This window comes from Anser cygnoides, chromosome 2, assembly GCF_040182565.1.
Source record: "Anser cygnoides isolate HZ-2024a breed goose chromosome 2, Taihu_goose_T2T_genome, whole genome shotgun sequence".
Taxonomy (NCBI): domain Eukaryota; kingdom Metazoa; phylum Chordata; class Aves; order Anseriformes; family Anatidae; genus Anser; species Anser cygnoides.
The window spans coordinates 138,285,754-138,304,162 of NC_089874.1; positions in this window are offsets into that span (position 1 = coordinate 138,285,754).

Below are 18,409 nucleotides of genomic sequence, written 5' to 3' on the forward strand. Positions count from 1 at the left end.
TGGGAATGAGAACAACGATACACTCAGACACCATTTTGCAGAGTTTACCTTTCCTAACTATTTCCTGCCACAAATAATTTATAACGTATTTATTTTGTTGATTATTTATTATTGTTTTGCCCACACTGCTTCTCATAAAATATTTCCTTTACGTTAGTCTATTTTGATGTCATTTTTGTTTAAAAAGCAAGAGAGAAAGAAGAATTTCTCTTTGATTTGAAAACCCTGTATTTGCACCTAGAGATCTCAAGTTTCAAGAGAAAAGTGATTTAGGTAAACACAACCACCCCTATCCTGAGGCTTTTTCTTAAAACTAAAGTGACTGGTCTTCTCTTTGGAAATACCATTGCAACACGTTACAAGAACTGTAAGTCAGACACCTCATGCTGCCACTGTTTTGTTTGGGCTGGAATCTACCACTAGAGTTGCCTGCACTACACTGTGGGCAAGAATGCAGGCATAGATTGTAGGGCAGCATAGAAATACATGAACAACATTAACAGATATGTGAATGAAGCTGTTTGGCACCCTATTATCCAGATGGAGTCCCACATTTTCTGGAGCATGGACCACCTCAGATAGCTCTTGCTATCTCTTCTGTGCATGATGAGAGTCCAGGAAATGCTGAGTCAACAGAGTAAGAGAGAAGAAGGTACCAAAGCATAATTTCCAACCAAATGGTTTCTGATGTATGCCAAAAGTTGAAACTTTCTACCAGAAGGAAACAGAATCTCCAGCAGAATTCTTATTTCATAGAATCATAGACTGGTTTGGGTTCAAAGAGACCTTAAAGATCACCCAGTTCCTGCCATGTCCAGGGACACCTCCCACTAGACCAGGTTGCTCGCAGGCCCATCCAACCCGGCTTTGAACACTAGGGCATCCACAGCTTCTCTGGGCAACCTGTGCCAGTGCCTCACCACCCTCTGAGTGAAGAATTTCTTCTTTATATCTAATCTAAATCTACCTTCTCTTTGTTTAAGGCCATTACTCCTTGATAATGACTTAATAAATAATTTCTGATTTTAAACTCTTGCTGTCTGTTTTGGAATTTGAATTTGCTTCAAAAATTGGTTTTGGCTCATTTGAACAAAGTCTTCAGCTTGTTATACAGAACAGGGGGTGGGCTGTATCAGGAAGTTCAGCCACAGCAAATCGGACTGATGTTTTAGTACTCATCTACCCATGAGCTCAGAGACAGGGCTGATCTTCAATCTGGAGTTCCTCCTGAAATCTTGGTAAATAACTAAGTGTTCCACTTAGGCAGGTGCTGTTACACTGCAGATTACATCTACAGTGAGGTTGTAACTAGAAAAACACAATACCTCAAAACCTTAAAATTAGGAATGACTTCAGACTCAACTAACTTGTTTTAAAATGTGGACTACAGCAAAACTAGAAAGCCTGGTTAATAAATAAATAATTATATACATCACAGTCACCTAGTATAATTAAAGTGAGCGAGCCAAACGATTTACTTGTTAACTGTGTAATTCCCCCTAGATGGGAACGTGTCTGATCTGTAGCCAGCACTGCTACAAACACTGTTGCTCTCTCTGGAGTTTAAAACAAATATCTCTTGCTTTTGGGGGGTTAAAAATCTCCTGCAGGTCAGCAAGTCACTGCCCTCTTCAGTGTGACACTAAACAGAAAAGGTGAAGTACTGTCAATGAGAGTTTTGCTATTGATTTCAGCTAAGCCAGGACTTCGTTCCATGTGTTTCACCCACTCTTAAATTTTAGTAACACTTATCTTATCTATCCTAAGAAATTTCAATGGCAAAAATAAACCACATTTGTCAGGCTTGTAAATCTAGGAGCTTGGAATTTGGGGTGATGGGAGATGAGGTCTGGAAAATTAGTTCCACATTCACAGATTCTCAGGCTGCTATGGAAATCTCCAACATGTTACTGCTTGATCTTACCTCTCCCCAATGTCAAGTGCAACATCTCTTCAGATTTCAGCAGGAGAATGTGGTAACAGGCACGCAAAAATGAGTGAACTCTGCCTTTTTACGCTATCCCTCATAAATCACCTTTGTTTGCATAAGGCCTGAGGCAAAGTCCATTGAAATCAGTATAAGCCTTTTTACTTTGGATTGAGTCCATTATCTCTGCCTCTCCTGCTCTTTCTTTTGGCTGAAATGTCACGTCTTACTTAAGCACTACAAGGGTGGCCAACTGAAGAGATGGAGCCAGCAACAGGAGTGTCATGAGAATACATGAATGAGATATGTATATTCATGGAAAGATTCATTTTAAAGCAGAATAGCAGAGCGAAGACGCACCAGTTGCTCTTACACACTGATAATTTACACATTTTACACATTATTACTTTGCTGTTCTACAGCAAAAATGTAGTTACTATAGCAACTGGTCTGTCATATGATCAGAATGCTATTTTTAATATCACTCAAAGATACATATTAACATGCATAATATACGGACTGCTTATGAGGGCTGAAGATATATAAGCTTATATGTTCTTTCTAATTTCTTTTACTTTCTGCATTTTTTCTTAGTCTATACAATTAAAGACTGTCAAGAGTGATGTAGTAAAACTGTCCTTGTAGCTCCTGGTGAACCCATTTGTTTTCTTTTTTTTCCTTTGTGGTGCAGGAGATTAGAGGTGCCCATCAAGTTCAGAGTACAAAAGAGAGAGTACCAGGGCACTGCCAAGCTCTTGCTGTACATTACCAAGAGCTTTGGCTCCTGAATACTTTTATCACCAGCAATTGCCTTCTTTTCCTCCCTTTTTCATACCATGTTCCTGAGTCACCTTATTTTTTGGATGTCCTATGTCAAATGAATCAAGAAGACCTCTTAAAGCACCAGTTTCTTTTCTTTCCTATATTTTCTCAATCTAACATATAAAATGTATATGGAAATGTGTAGTACAGCTGCAGATTTGTCTAGAGAGAAATAAGCTGTTTCCCAATAACACAGCACCTCCAAAGTCCCATGCACCAGACAACTGATATGATTGATGCCTTTCTCTTTGCTGCTAACCCAAATTGATCAAACAATGGATTTTCAGACCAGTAGCTAAGGTGAGTGGAGCAGAAGGGGATGTTTGGGGAAAAAATAATTTTAGAATGATTGAGTGGGGTTCTTCTCCTTGTCTACAGTGTGTGCGCGTCTGTGTGTGTAGTGTGGGTAACCCTTACTAAATTTGAAACTCCCATTTTGGGAGCAGAACATGCACGTGCCTATTTGCTGTAGCAGCCAGGGAATATACTTCCAGCAGAGGTTCTCAGGCTGCACCAGCTTGCTGTTTGTTTTGGAGGCCAGGGCAAAGCATTGCTATTGCTCTGTTGAGCCTCAAACTATTTCAGATTGCAACTGGTTGGGGAGGGGAAGGGTTCCCAATTCAAATTATTTCAACCCTGTTATTCCCCCTGGAGATTTAACTTGCTGTCAAGCCCCTCTGACTTCAGTTGATGGCAGACTTAGTTTCTACTCCGATATATAGGTTTAACCTTACAGCTCCCTTAACACAGAACTCCATCTATATCATGCCCTATAGCCTTCAGGAAGTTTGCCTACATTGCAATTCTGAACTCTCAGAGGTAACCCTGAAGTATATCTCGGGTTCCTTCATGCCACAGGAAGCTTCTAGGAATCAATCTGCATGTCGCTCACTGTCAGATGGTAGAAAGACAGAGGTGGCAGATGCAGAGCTGCCAGAAGTCAGGAATACTTGCAGTATTGCTCTTGCATTTCTGAATATTCTGTTCTGAATATTCTGAATGTCAGTTCTGAATATTCTACAGAACACAAATAAATAAATAAATAATCTGTCTCTTAGTACACTCATATAACCCATGGGGCCTCCACTATGTGGTTGATGCTGCAACCAGAGCTCATGCTGACTGACTGTTGTTGGTTGGTTGGTATGGGCTAAAAATGTTCTTAAATTGACCCAAACTTGAGTCCCAATTGAAAGTAGCTGTCTCCTGGTGTCATACTGCGGTAGCAAGTCTGCCACAAAGCATGCCACTTCTAGGATGCTGATCCTCAGTTGTTTACACATGAAAAGAGAGAAAGTACTTGTGATGCAACAAGCCTGAAAGAAATCATCCCCTTGCTTGATTAAAAAAAAAAAAAAAAAAAAAAAAGAGTCCAAAAGTCAAAAGTCAGCGTTTCAAAAGGTCTCATACGGTGAGGAGGCTTGGGGTTTAAGTTTAAAAAGTTTTATCCTATTCAGTGGCTAAATGGGTTGGACAAGTGAAAAAAGATCTTGCTAAGGATACTGGCTCTGATATCTTAGCATGAGGAATTTATACATAATTATTTGTGCAGGAGTACAGAATCACGATGAATGCCTTATATAAATCCAAGTAAATATATAAATCAAAACTGCTATCTGTTTCTGTTCCAAGGCTATTATCATGGTATACAATGGAAAGCTTCATTATCTATTTACATCAACACTCTCACAGACCAGAATGCGTTTTCGCTTGCTGTTGCCATTATGTTGTATTATGTGTGGCAATGTCATAGCAACCCAGGATAATACAAGTACTGTAGGGCAACAATGTAATATTTTCTGTTTTTTGTTTTTAAATGAGACAGAATACAGCTACCCACTCTATGTAAGCAATCCACATATACCAAAGATTTAACACAATGAGTAGCAATTAACACACCAACATTACTTATTGCCCAGCAAGCATTTTTCTCTATTACGTTCCAAAGGTTTAAAATAACTAAAGGCTACAGTTACAGCATCGCAAAGGTATGAGCAGTACACAGAGCAGTGTAGTGCACAGGTTTGGTGTATGTCACCATACACTTATTCACATTTGATCTAATCAGACATACATGTGAGAAGTCTGGGCAACAATGATGTATCTATCACATCTGAGCTGGGTCAGGTCTTGGATTAATAGGCTAAAGGCTAAGGATCACCTTAGGATATGTTTATCTAGTGTCCACCACAGCAGTTCCGTTTGTAATTGGAGCTGGTGACAAAAACTAATCAATACATGCATGTGGAGTATAATGACATTTTTAGTCACCTGAGACAGAGCTCAGAATGCCTTCCTGGAAATATGCAGTGATTGCTATGCCACGACCTCGCTGGAATAATGTATTTAAGCAATCGGGCACAGAAAAAAACAACAGTGTCATCAGCCAACATACCAAACTTCTTCCTGCTGGAATTAGCTTGTGTCCCGAGATCTCTCTGATCCTCTGGGGACAGCGGAACTTGTCAGCAGCAGAGCTCAGCTTGTGAGTATCTTGGGACATTGACCACAGTATGCTTATTGGTAGAGGTTTGTTTTTAACACTTGTATCTGAAAACTATATTCAACAAGACAGTTCACGCTAGCAGGATACACTCCATGGTAGGACATTTTGCACCAATATGACTACAATCTTTTCTTCCTTCTTTATAAGAGCCTTTTTGCTTTGTGTTCTATGCTGAGCTAGCTGAGTTGCATTGGATGGGGACTAGATGACAACCGTTTTGCAAACCCTGATTTATAGTTACTGTGCACAGAAACTAGGCATCTAAAAGGATTTAAGTATGGTTTTATAAGCAATAATAAAAGTGATCTTACCTGTCAATGACCAGAGAAAATAATAGAAAGTTTGGGTTATGCATCGTTAGGGGTGATATATGTAACTACTAACCTGATGTTCAGATGTTTGGGAGAAGGGAAAAAGTCTGTTTGGGTAAACAGATAATGACTGAAATAGCTTCCCAGCCCAAAATACAGAAATATGCAGATCCCCTCAGGAATCTAACTTACACGGATGCCAAGGATTCACTGACCCCTGTGTGTAGGAATGGATGACGATGAGAGAAAGAAAGTGCTCAGAGGCAGAGCAGACAGCTCTAGTTAGAGACATAGGACTGTAGGGTAGCTCTGAGGAAAAGCCCCTCTAGGGGGGAAGGTGCTGTCTGAGATGGGTTTAAAGATGCAAGAGAAGACAAATTAAACCACCTGTTCTGGAGTCACTTGGTGCTCCTGTGTTTGCAGCATGAGATATTGATACTTTCCTGTAAACAGAATTACATGTAACATACCTGACTAATGTGACTTTTTTACTTACTGGAGTAATCTGCAGGACGTCCAAAGTGCTGGATAGTTTCTTGGATTAAAAATGGAAATACATTTTATAAATATAGTAGAGCCATGAGATTACTTCATAACCATTTAAAAAGTGCTCATTTTTATAGTGCAGATGAAGCCAGAGTTAATTAACACTAGTCACTGGAGACAGCAGTAAGTAACTCACCTCTTTTTTTTTTTTTTTCCTGCTTGTGCTAAATGGATTGCAATTACTCCCTCAGTAATACTGTGATAACAAAGTTTAATACATAGAAAAAGTATTAACAGCATCAACGATGCATCATGGGAGAGCAGCAACTTGAGGAAAAATAAAGTCACGTTTTTTTGTTCAGATCTGGAAAGAAAAGACTTTTCCTAATAAAGAAATGTATTTTCAACATTGTTTTCTAAACCCAGAAGGACTGCAAAGATTCAAAACCAGAAATCTTAAATAAGCCTTAAATACTTTTATAATTACATACATCTGCATTATTTTATACAGATGTTTACAATTAGCAATGCGTTATTAGAACAAGCAAAGGTCTCTTCTATCTACAAGCAAGCAGGGCTACAGCTTGAGGAAACAGAGTAAAACCTACTTCTTGTCTCTGAATTTTTTTTTTTAATGCTGGTATTTCATCTTAAGAGAGTTTCCTAAAAAAGCTCAAAAATAGCCTAGTTCTAGCCCATCAAGTCTTAATAATATCGTTAAGGAATCAGGTACAAAACATTGCTGGGAATACTCACGGGAATGGTTAACTAATTCCATAACACAGTATGGACACTGTAAAAGCAAGACTATACAAAACCAAGCATTTTCATTACTGTCCCAATGAAACTGTGAATAACGCCACCACTGTCCTCCAGATCAAGTTGGAAAATGAAACTAGACATTCAATTCCCTCATCTTGGTAAATTAAATTTTAATATGTTACAAAAAGATAGCAGTAGGTTGCTCTACTTAGTTCAATATACAGTACAAATTTTTTTAAAAATCCCCTGTAGGTAAAAGCTGAAGTCTACAGGATACAAAATGCTTTAAATTTGTAACTGTTTTGCAATAACATGGCTTTTTGTTTTCCAAAGGACTGTGTTAGAGAGACATGCTGCAAAAATCCAGAGATGCTGCCAGTAATTAGGCAGCTGGGTGGCCTAGAAATCTTCTCCATTACACTTTTGTTTTCTTGCCAGTTCTTCATGTTCTCTCCTGAGAGAATGTTTTGTTTTTGTTTACATAGCTCTTGTAGGCAGAATGAATAAACCTTTTTTCCCCACACTTGCCAGCCTTCACTGATACAATATCGGCTTCTCCATTTATGGACCTTGGACAGGCATTTCAGAGTATTTGCCTTGACCAGAAATCAATTTTCATGTCACTAAAAGAAAACATCTTTATAGCACTCAAAGTATTTCAAACTATCAATCACGTAAAATTGAAGATGAAGTTTACATGTGTTTTGGAAAAAGAGATCTAGATGGAGCCTTAGTTAAACTGAGTCAGGATCTGTCAGGCACCTGCTAAAAGTAAATTCCCTATACAAAAAACACCTTTCCCTGCAAAATCCCCAATTTCCTGTCTCCCACCTTCCTTCTTCCCCCATCTTTTCACTGTAAGTGTTATGTCTGTTCTACAGAGATATTTATAATCTTCCCATTCAAACCACCCCTTTGGGGCTCTCAGGCTGTGCAGGGCAACCAGGCAATGAGAGTTTTCAAAAGGGAAGCAATTTCATTTGCTGCCTGAAATATTTTGGCAGAAACTCATCAAGCATGCTTGGGAAGAGATTAGTCAACTGCCTAAGATGTTTGCTATTGTTAACTTCTTCCCAAATTGCCCAGGTATGTGGTCCTCATTTAAGGTAAGAGTTCAAAATTCAACAATTTATCTTGCAAGAGTGTTGGTCAAAATTTTAAATTTTGAACATATGGGGTATTTTTTCACTTCCCAATGTCTCAAATCAAAAGAAAACAAAAATAAAAGAAGTACAGGGTTTATTTCTAATTTTCAAAAGAATTATTATCGTTCAGGCAGAATCTAATCACAGCATGTTCCAGAGCAACAGGAGAAAATTTCAGAAACTTAGGTACTCTGAACTGAAATACTTTGATAGTGTAGTTATTGGCTTTTCAATTAATAGTTGCTAAAACAGTGTGTAAAAAGATGTATATATATATATGTAAAGATATGAACATAAAATTGAAAATATTATAAATGTAAAGCAATTATAAAAAGCAAAAGTTAAGTAGCCAATTCCATGGAGAGATCCTGAAAACATGGTAATGATTAAAAAGTTTAAGAGTTCAGTCACAGCCTTAGCTTTCTTACACTGAACATCCAGAAATTTTAAAATAAAGTTTTTACTATACAGAAACATAAATATGTGTTCTATATATACTATGTAAAATAATCCTTAAAGTGATATAAGAGAAAAGCACTGTTGCTACAGAAACCTTAATGCTTTCATTACCATAAGTTGTAATTTAACTTCTTCTGCTAAAGAATAAATTTTTGTATTCACCTAGAGCAATTACTAGAAGAATCAGTCCAGTTTTGTCACATTTTGCATTGCATAACGCTTTTCATAGACACTGTCCACTGTTTATAGGCAATTTCAGCTCCTGTTCTGAAATGCTCCAAGCTTCAATCCCTGCTCAGATATGGATATTTATGGAAGTCTGAGAACAAATAAAAATAAGTTGTTCCACACTTTTGAAGTGGAAGCAATGATATTTTGTAACAGATTAAAATTAAATACTCCAAAGATATTGCTTACTTTGCCACAAACATCCTATGTGACTATTCAAGTCACTATTTTTTTGGTGTTCCTATAGATAGCAGAAGATACTCCTATATTAGTCAATTGCAATATTTTGAGCATATAGTTAGTTATCATCACAGTTCTTCCAAAATCTATGAAAACCTGAAAAGACAGTGAATGCAGAAGTGTTAACTACAGATTTTCTTTTGCATCCATTTTCAAAATGCTCACAATCCGTGATGAAAAAACTTTAGGTCTGATGGAAGTTGGACTCGATGATTCTTTTGGGTCCCTTCCAACTCGGGTTATTCTGTGATTATATGATTATACGAGAAAAAAAAAAAAGAAAAAAAAAAGTCTGAAATAAGTGATACTCTGGGCACTAGTTTTAAAGTTTAACTTATAAGTGGATCGTAAACATTATGGTGTATAATAAGCATAAGTCTGGAGATACCCATGCTTGCTCAGTTTAAGGTCAAAATTATTTTTTAATTTCCAACTGTAATCCTTCACACTGCCATGTTTATCTCAATGAGATGCAAGCGCAACCCCTGCACCCAGCAGAACTGGGCTTGCCTTGTGCTGGGGCCATCCATCTTGCAGCCATCAGCACCACACAACCTGCAGCACCTACCAGCAGGGCTTAACCTGCACCAGCTGCCACTTTCCTCGCAAGGGATGTGCTCTGTTTCAAAGCAGTTCCCCACTTGCACAAACAATGCTGCTGTGTGTTTTGATGACTTAAAAATATATCAACGTATCGCTGACATGCCACTGAACATGTCAGGAGCTGGGCCATTTCACTCCACTGAAGTGCTTTTCCTTTTATTGCCAGGCCTGTAACAAGATTATTGAAATGATTCAACAATAGTCAAGCTGCAGCTATAGATACTTGTTGAAAGTAAATAATAAAAGCATTTTATCAGAATTGCTGTCATTTTCCTGTTGAGGGATACATCTGTTTCATAAGTACATTTTTATGTGTGCCTGCCTTATGTGAACCTGCTCTAATTTAGTTACACTGATAGGTACAGTTGTAGCTTTCTTTCTAACAATATTAACAGATGAATAGGGCAGTCGTTTTCAGACAGCAATTTGCCACGGCTACAGTCAAAGTGGATTGGTTTGAGATTGCAACCTGGTAAGAACAGGGTATTTTATTATTATCGTTACTTTGTGGATTTCCCTTTTTTCTTTTTCCCTTTTTTCTTTTTTTCTTTTTTTTTTTTCCTAGTCATGCTACTGGAAATTCTTAGTTATGCAGTAATCTGAGATATAAATTAATTGTGAGAAAAGGTAAATGGGGGGCAAAACATTCTTATGAGAAAGCCAGTGGAAAAGGACAACCTACAGATAGAGAAATATACAGGGAACATCACTTCTCTGCATACTGAATACTCTCTAGAAATGTTAACCCTGATCATGCAAGGCAGCTGTCCCACAGGTTTAAAAACAGCCAGGGCCATTTTTAGAAGATGACAACTCAGAAAACTATAAAGCACAAGGATGCATCATTGCATTTCCGTGTGAGGAGAGGAATCTATGCCTGTAGATAGTACTTGGAGATGCAGGGAAAACAGGTACTGCTTTGAAAAACAAGTGTCTTTGTAGTCAGATTCAAGCCTCAAAGTTACCAGCTAGATAAGTCAAGATACTTTTACTCAAAGTAGCAAAACCATAAACCCATCAGCAGCACCTAGAGGCAACTAACCTCCAGCCCAGAAGCATCTCTCCACCTTTTCTGCCAAATGTTTCAACCCAAGTAATTTCAACTCGTTTTAACCAGCAGCCAACAGTCTCAAACATCTGAAGTTCTAGCTTTAAGCTGACGACTTTACAGTGGAAAGAGATCTGAACTAACATCCCCACCTGAAGGAAAATTGGGGTTCAAGCAGATGGGTTCCCCTTTCTGCTCAACATCCTGGGTAGCTAACCAAAACACACTGCTAGTGCCCTAGGGCACCACCAGCCCTGCCTGTCCTTGCCCAACTCCAGGGCTCCCCTAACCTTTCCCAGGTCCCAGGACCCCATGTCAGCCCTGGGGCTGTCGTTCTGGCCCAGTGGTGGCCATGGCATGGCCCGGCTCCAGCACTGCCCTGCCCAGCCGCAGGCCCTGCTGAGCTAGGCCCACCTGCAGGCGCATGTCCCAGCCTGGCTTTGGCCTTTCCCTGTCCACTAGGAGGGGCCTGACAGTGGACCCTGCATCTGTATTGAATGGAAAATACACCAAGACAATGAGTAATGATGAATAGCTTCAAATCCAGGAGATTATCTGAATTTCCTCTTCAGTGAATCAAGGTTTATGGTGATGCACCCATGCCTCACACACAACCCTTTTGCGTGATAAGAGGCACAAGGAGAAAGATTGCCATAAACAGAGTAATTTTCTTCTTAAAGAAATAATGACCTCTTCCTCGGTCAACGGGCTTAGAAGTTTAAATATATTGAAAATTAAAAAACATTAATACAAGACAATTAAACGTAAATATAATACCAACACTAAGTTAACCAGATTAATTTAATAGAAATTTCCTCTGCCAAGAGTTTATATAAGTCAGAGTGCTTAGTCCATGTTACTTCTCTTTAATTTTCTATCTTGTGAAATTCAGGTAGTGGGAAACACTGCTGCAACCCTCTTCCTTTAATTTGCGAGGAACCAGGAACAAGAGCCCAGAGGCATCCTCAAGAGACAGCAGGCTCTGAACAATATTATAACACGGCAATAATGAAATCCCTTCATCCTCTTCACTGTTTGCACCTGACAGTGAAATTCAGGAACTTTCAATGTCTGGAACCTGGAAATATCAAAGAGTGCTTGAATATTGATCGCCAGCACAACCCCAAGAATATCTATTGGGGAAAACACAGGCAAGGTCTGTACATCTCCTCTCCTGCTCCTCAGCTGTACAGGGCAGTGAAACCTGACAGAGTAAGGGAAAACACAGAATTGCAGAGACGGCTTGGGTTGTGTCCGAAATTCTCTTTCAACATCATTTTTTCCAATATATTTGGGTTTGCTTAGAAAAATAGTGCTCTCTCTCACATTTATTCCATTTTCCTCTCCTTTCAAATAATTGCAGGAAGGAGAAGGTTAAGAAATCAACCCTGAGGGAATGCCTAAATCAAAGTTTACCTTCAGGGATATTTCCTTAAATTTATTTCCATTAAAAATATATAACAGGAACAAGATTCAGCAGAGGAAGGGAGAGCCAGGGCTGCATGAGCTCAGAGACCTGGCATGATGCAGGCTCTGGGGGGAACCCCCACACAAACTTCACCCCAGAGCTCTGAGGAGGATCACCAAGGAGTCCTGCCTCTGCTCAACTTCATGGGAGCTGGCAGGAGCTTTGCTGTGGGCTTCTGCAGAGCCAGATTTTTTCCCTGGGATATGAGATCCAGCAAGGCACTGCTAAAAACATCCTGAAAATCTGCCACTTCTCATGTAAAGAATTGAGGTGGTTTCCCACCCCCATCTCCTCCACAGCATCAGGAAGCTGTTTGCACTGTTTGTAATACATCCAAATATCTTATTCAGAGAAAACACGTCCCTTGTGAAACATCTCAGCCAAAAAAAAAAAAGAAAAAAGGAGTAAACCTTGGTACAACTTTCCCTCTGAGATGACAGTCCTTACTGAGAAAAATATGAGAGCACGCCTCTTGACTGGGAAAGACCTTGACATCAGTGATGTGTGATGTCAGAGTGGGAAAGGGAAACACTCAGTTGAAATACCATTGTTTCTAAAATAAAAACTGGTCTCTTTGCTTGCTTGTCTTTTTTTAAATAGCTGCAGAAACACTCAGATTTTTTAAAATTTTTTTTATGTCTATATGTACAGATAGAGATACACATTATGTGTGGTAGGTATTAAAAGACTAAATAATTGTGGAAGATTGTTTATTTTACTCCTCCAAAAATAGGCTAAGATCCTTGAGGGCAGGGACTTTTCTTCTTCAGTCATACAAAGTTTAGCATAAGGAGTCCTGAATAATACCAGAGACTTCTGGGCAGCACATTGGTATAAACAGCAGCTTACTCTTATTGTCACACTGCACTTTTTCTGGTCACTTGTGTTGGTAAAGGCCTGTCCATCCTTTTCTTCCTAGTAAATTCTCAATACTTTGCTGCTCTTGCACTTAAATTAAATTAGATAAATAAATAAATAAATAAATCATTCAACTCATGAAAACAAATGGCAGTGATATAGAAACCCAGCTCCACTGGGTTCTCTGCTTAGGGCTGTCATGCAGACAGTTGCTTGCTGTCCTTTTCTAAGTGAAATGGTCAAACTGAAGAGATGACAAACACAAGTGTTGAATCTTTCCACCCCTTCTGAAGTAAACATTTCTCTAAGAGAGCTGGCTTGTGAGCAGCAGAAAATGCAAAGCCTTTTGTCCTAAACGTACATGCCCAGCAGCCCACACTTACATTCATATCCACCACAGACCTTCCCACAATAACTCCAGTTCCTTGTTCAAGTCCTCCCACTTCCTACCAGTTCCCATACTTATCATACGGATGAAAAAGAAGTAGCCTATGTGATGGCTTTTTATGAAATATACATCCAGTGATTAGTTGAGAAATACATATCTGTTATTTGGCTGGTCAGCTACACAGTATGCAGCTGCTAGGCTCACGTTCCAGGCACTCTTTCAGGGGACGTATTAATTTTGGCCATCTTCTGCTTTGTGATTTTCATGTATTTGGTACAGTCCTATCTCTGAAGTCATTTTTGGTAGAAATTGATTAGTGGGCTCAAAAAGTTGTGGGGGGAAGAGGAGAAGGACTAACATTTCACACTTGCCTTAGCCTTTTTACATAAAGTTAAAAATGCCTACCCTCAAAAACAGCTTTTAAAATATATTTTTTTATCCCCCAGATTTTCCATGCAAGCGGTTAATATGCCACAAGGAGCACAAAATCTGGAAAAAGATGTTTTCAGACTACTTTTCTTGGGCCCACCATCTATTTTTTCATTTCCATATTAAACAAAAGAGCCAGTCATATGTAGGTTAATAAAGTGAACGCAAGGGAGATGTACCTCCAAACTGGAGCCAGACGGTGAATAACGTAGCAGGAATGTACTTAAACCTCGGTACCAGCTCGTGACAAGGTCTGCTCTCTGTCTTAGCCCTTGGATTTTGGAAAAAAGCTTCAGGAGCTAAGAGAAAAAATTTCAACCTGACAAATACTGCTTGGCTGGAAAAGGCTCCTGTTTTAATTCAGCACAGATGTGACTTTTAATGAAAGCATTATGGCTTTGCAGCTGCATGGATGATACAAACCTTTTTAAAGGAATAAATGACTCAAAATGCTTTATTTCCACTGTATTGTTATGCTTGACCTTTGCTGGGGTACAAGCCTAAAACCAGCTACAGTGCTGTTTATGGTTACCTGTCTCTTATCCAGTCAAATCTTGTGAGAAATGGGGCAGCCTGACTCCTGCTAACTGGGAAAAGAGAACAGCCCATACCTCCCGGACAGGACTTGGCACTTTGCAGGATTAGGTGCCTGGTGAGTATAGTTGACAGTGGTAAACAAAAAGGAAAAATTCTGAATGAAGCAGGCAGCTAACAGCAAAGCAACGCTGGGTCACATTAGCACAGAGTCACTAGATAACACTGAAAACTAGGTCAGCGTAGGGAACACTGAGAGCTTTTCCTACAGCAGTTATTCTCCAAAAATTAAACTGCATCTAAGGGCTGGCTATTTGGCTAGCATTCAGACACCTGCTTTACGCAGACACAGGGGTAAAAGATAAACTTCATTTTTTCTCTTCATCTTGTGTCTTAATTCTGCTGGGCAAAAAGCAAGAAAGACACAAGTATAATAAGCATGTATTATACTTGGTCAGGTAGTATCATTTACGTCCTACCTACTGATCAAAGATAGTCCTCTAGTCTCCCTCAACACAGCGGCATCTCACCAATGCACATACCCCAGGATGTCATAAATCAGGTCCCAGAGAGGGTCTGTCTCTTTCCACATAAAGAAGTTCATACTAGAAAATTTTCAGATAGCCATCAAGATACAGCAAAAATCACCCTTACTATAAGCAACCCCAGTGAGTAGTCTAAAAATAAAAAAGAGACAGAAAAATTACCAAGATCAAGCAAATCTTTTCCATCTGACGGAATAAACACTATTGTTCTAAATGAGCAACTTATGATTACTTTCAGATAAGACTTTTTGGGTCATCTTCTTTCTCAACATTGTTTTTGTGTGCAGGTAATTCTCCTGATTTGTTTCAGATTTGTACCCCTATTAGGAAGAAGAAATCAAACCTGAGTGATCAGTATTTTCTTTTACCCACCCTGTCCTGTACAAGCATTGCACTCATCTGGCCCCGATTCAGGAGAGCACTTATCCACGTATTTAAAGACTCCGCTGAATCAAGGCCAGAGGTACCATGCTGTGTTCAACAGTGAACTAATAAGCCAAATACTATGGGGTCAAGTTCTACAGACTGGCAAATTCAGATTTCTTTGCTTGGATTCTCCAAAGTCTCCAAGTTACTGCAAAAATTTGGATTTCCACAGATTATTCACTTTGCGATATGTTAAATCTTATTGACTCAGTGAAGCAAAGTTTCAAAAACTATTGACCAATAATCATATAAAACTCCAGTAAAGCAGTTCCCAATAATTGACCCATAAAAAGTATAAAATATCACAGCACAGGAACATAAAGGAAATGCTGTAAAAAAAAATGTTCATTTCCGTGGGTAACATGAAAAGGAAATAAGAGGACCCTGGACAACTGATGAAGAAGCCCTAAACAATTCTGTTTAAAGGAAGAAAGTTTAAAGTTATTATTCTCTGGCAAATCATCCTAAATGAATTTCATCATTCTTGATACAAATGTGTTTTTTGACACTTTAATTATGAAGAAACTGTTCCTGAACCACACAATATGAACAGAGATGCCATAAGTTTAAGTAAAATGCTATTACATCCTCATTTTGCAAAATTCACAGTCTCGTTCAAATTAAACAGCATTTCTCTGCAATAGGACAAAATGAATATTGCAAAAATGAAATTGCGTGCATGGGTTCAGGAACATTTTAATCATTTTCTGCTTTATATACGTATATAGTATGTATGTGTTTGTGTGTGTATGTGTATAAGTATATATCAAGAATGGCATGTTGGCAACTTTGCAGTTTAATAGGTGTATCTTTTTCCAATTGTAACATACACGAAAATACCCTCTTCTTGAAAATGAGAAACATTCACTACAGCAGTATAATGAAGCACTGCTCATTAAAACAGAGTATATAGGTAACAGATTTCTATTACCACATCACACCACCCACTTAACTAAAAACCCGAGCGCTCTCTGCATTCACCTAATTTTATTGCTTGTACCCTCCTGCTCCCCATTTATTATTGAGCTACTACATTTATAATTTATTTGGACAAATTTGCTCCAGAATGAAGCACAACCAATCTGCTCAGTACAATGTTTACCTCTCACCCCCTCTTCTTTTTTTCCTTTCCTTTCCTTTTATAGTCACAAATCATTTTTACAAGCTATGGCTGATTAGTTGTCAGTTTGCTCCCCTTTATAAATTTAACACAAAACTTGAGCACAATTTGTTTTTATTTAATAAATATGTGCTTCTGAATAATTCAGGGCGAACAGTTACTTCAGGTATTATATAATACTCTAGCTCAACTGATAACATTTTAACTCTGTAAATCAGGATTTAAATTTGCATGACAAGTACGGCACATACGACATTTAAGCTAATGACTTGCTTTACAAATTTATGGACCCTTCTCATTCCCATAATGCTAGAAAAACAGGAAGCTTTTGTGCTAAAGTATTTTGATGCCAAAACATTGCATACTCTGTGTTTTCCTTTTGCAGAATTTGTGTTCCTCTGCCATGCGGTAAATTTTCCGGTGGTAAAAGGGCACTTCAGAGGGTACAAAACATAAAAAAGAGACAGACTGTAACAAGCCCTTTTCATCACTAGCCAGAACTGAACTGGAGCACTGCTCTACTATATATAAAGAAAAATCTTTCCAAAAACATTTCATTAGGGAACAGGACAGGCATTTCTAAAATGTCTTTTCTAGCAAGATATCCTCAACACTATTTTGGCTGCTTGAGACAAGAAGAGCAGTACAGAAGAGCTGCTGTACAGAAGCAAGGACAGCAACAAACCAAATATCCCATATTCGTTCATTTTTCCATTTTCATATTCAGTGTAGACAAATATACAAAGGAAAAAAAAAAAGTCAATCTGGCTACACTGTAGGTAGAATACAGATATTTTTGTCCCGTTGACATTAAAGAAGTTAGGTGTTCACTGAGTCATTTAGTTCCTTACTATACCTTCTTTGTGCAGCTCTATTAAAATATAGAACATACATAAGTGCACTAATTCAGATTACACAGTTGTATATGCACATACTGGCCTGATTTATAAGAACAGTCTTCAGTAAGTACTTAACACCTTGAATCTCCAGCTCAGCTGCACTCAAATGACTTATATTGGAATCAATTTTCACCTCAGCTTGCTCAAACACAAATTTCCCTCTTGTTCAGCAGACTGGTGGCTAATCAAATGTCAACCAATTAATAAAAAATAAGAGGTAAGATACCAGATACACTGAAAACCACCAGACAGCACAACAGGAAATGAAGCTGAGTGAAATTATAATTTCAGAATGCTATTATTAATTTGGAACTGAAGAAGAAAAACTAGCCTTGTGGTTAAGATCCTGTTAAGGTAGGAGTTGGGGCGAAACACATGATTTACTCCTTGACGATGTTAAAATCTGTCTGAATAACTTTGTTAATAGCCAGATTCTCTTCCATGTCATTCTCTCATACATGATATCATGATACGAATACTCATTTCTCTTCCCGTCCTTCTGGCCTCTTTCCTCACCACCATCCACCAAAGCACAGGAACAGAAGCTGCTGATTTCCTAAATGCCTGTTACATAGCATTTCTGTCTCACTGGGGATTTTCTAGCTCTAATATTATCAAAATAGGTTTATATTTCATTTTCATAAAGAAAAATAATGATCTCATTATTCACTGAAGAGATCAAATACCCAAAATTTTACAATAATATTGTTTCAAAATATCTACTGGATTGCTATAGAAAAACACTATCTGAACATTCAATAAAAGCTATCTGCTCAGTATAGCTTTCTGCTAATCATAAAACCATAAAATGGTATGCACATTAAGATATTAACTATATATTTCAACACTACTCAACCTTGCCACACTGCAAGCCTTAAGCTTGGCTTTGTAGAAGTACTATTTTTTCAGTAATATTAAACTGCACAAAACCTTCTGCAAAATACATAAAACCAGATATGAATTAAACATGATTCAAGCTTAAATAAGTCTGCATATATAATTTTACTATAAAATCAATAATATTTTCTATTTTTCTATTAAACAATAAAGTCAGCATTTTTCTCTAAGCAGAGCTGCCTTTTGGTGATGTTCTAGGGCTTATATTATGCAAAACATCAAACTACAGGGCCCATTTCATGAATATATATATCTTTTCTTCTAGCAACCTCAGCAATTATAAAACTTTTCCAGATTTTTTTACTGTA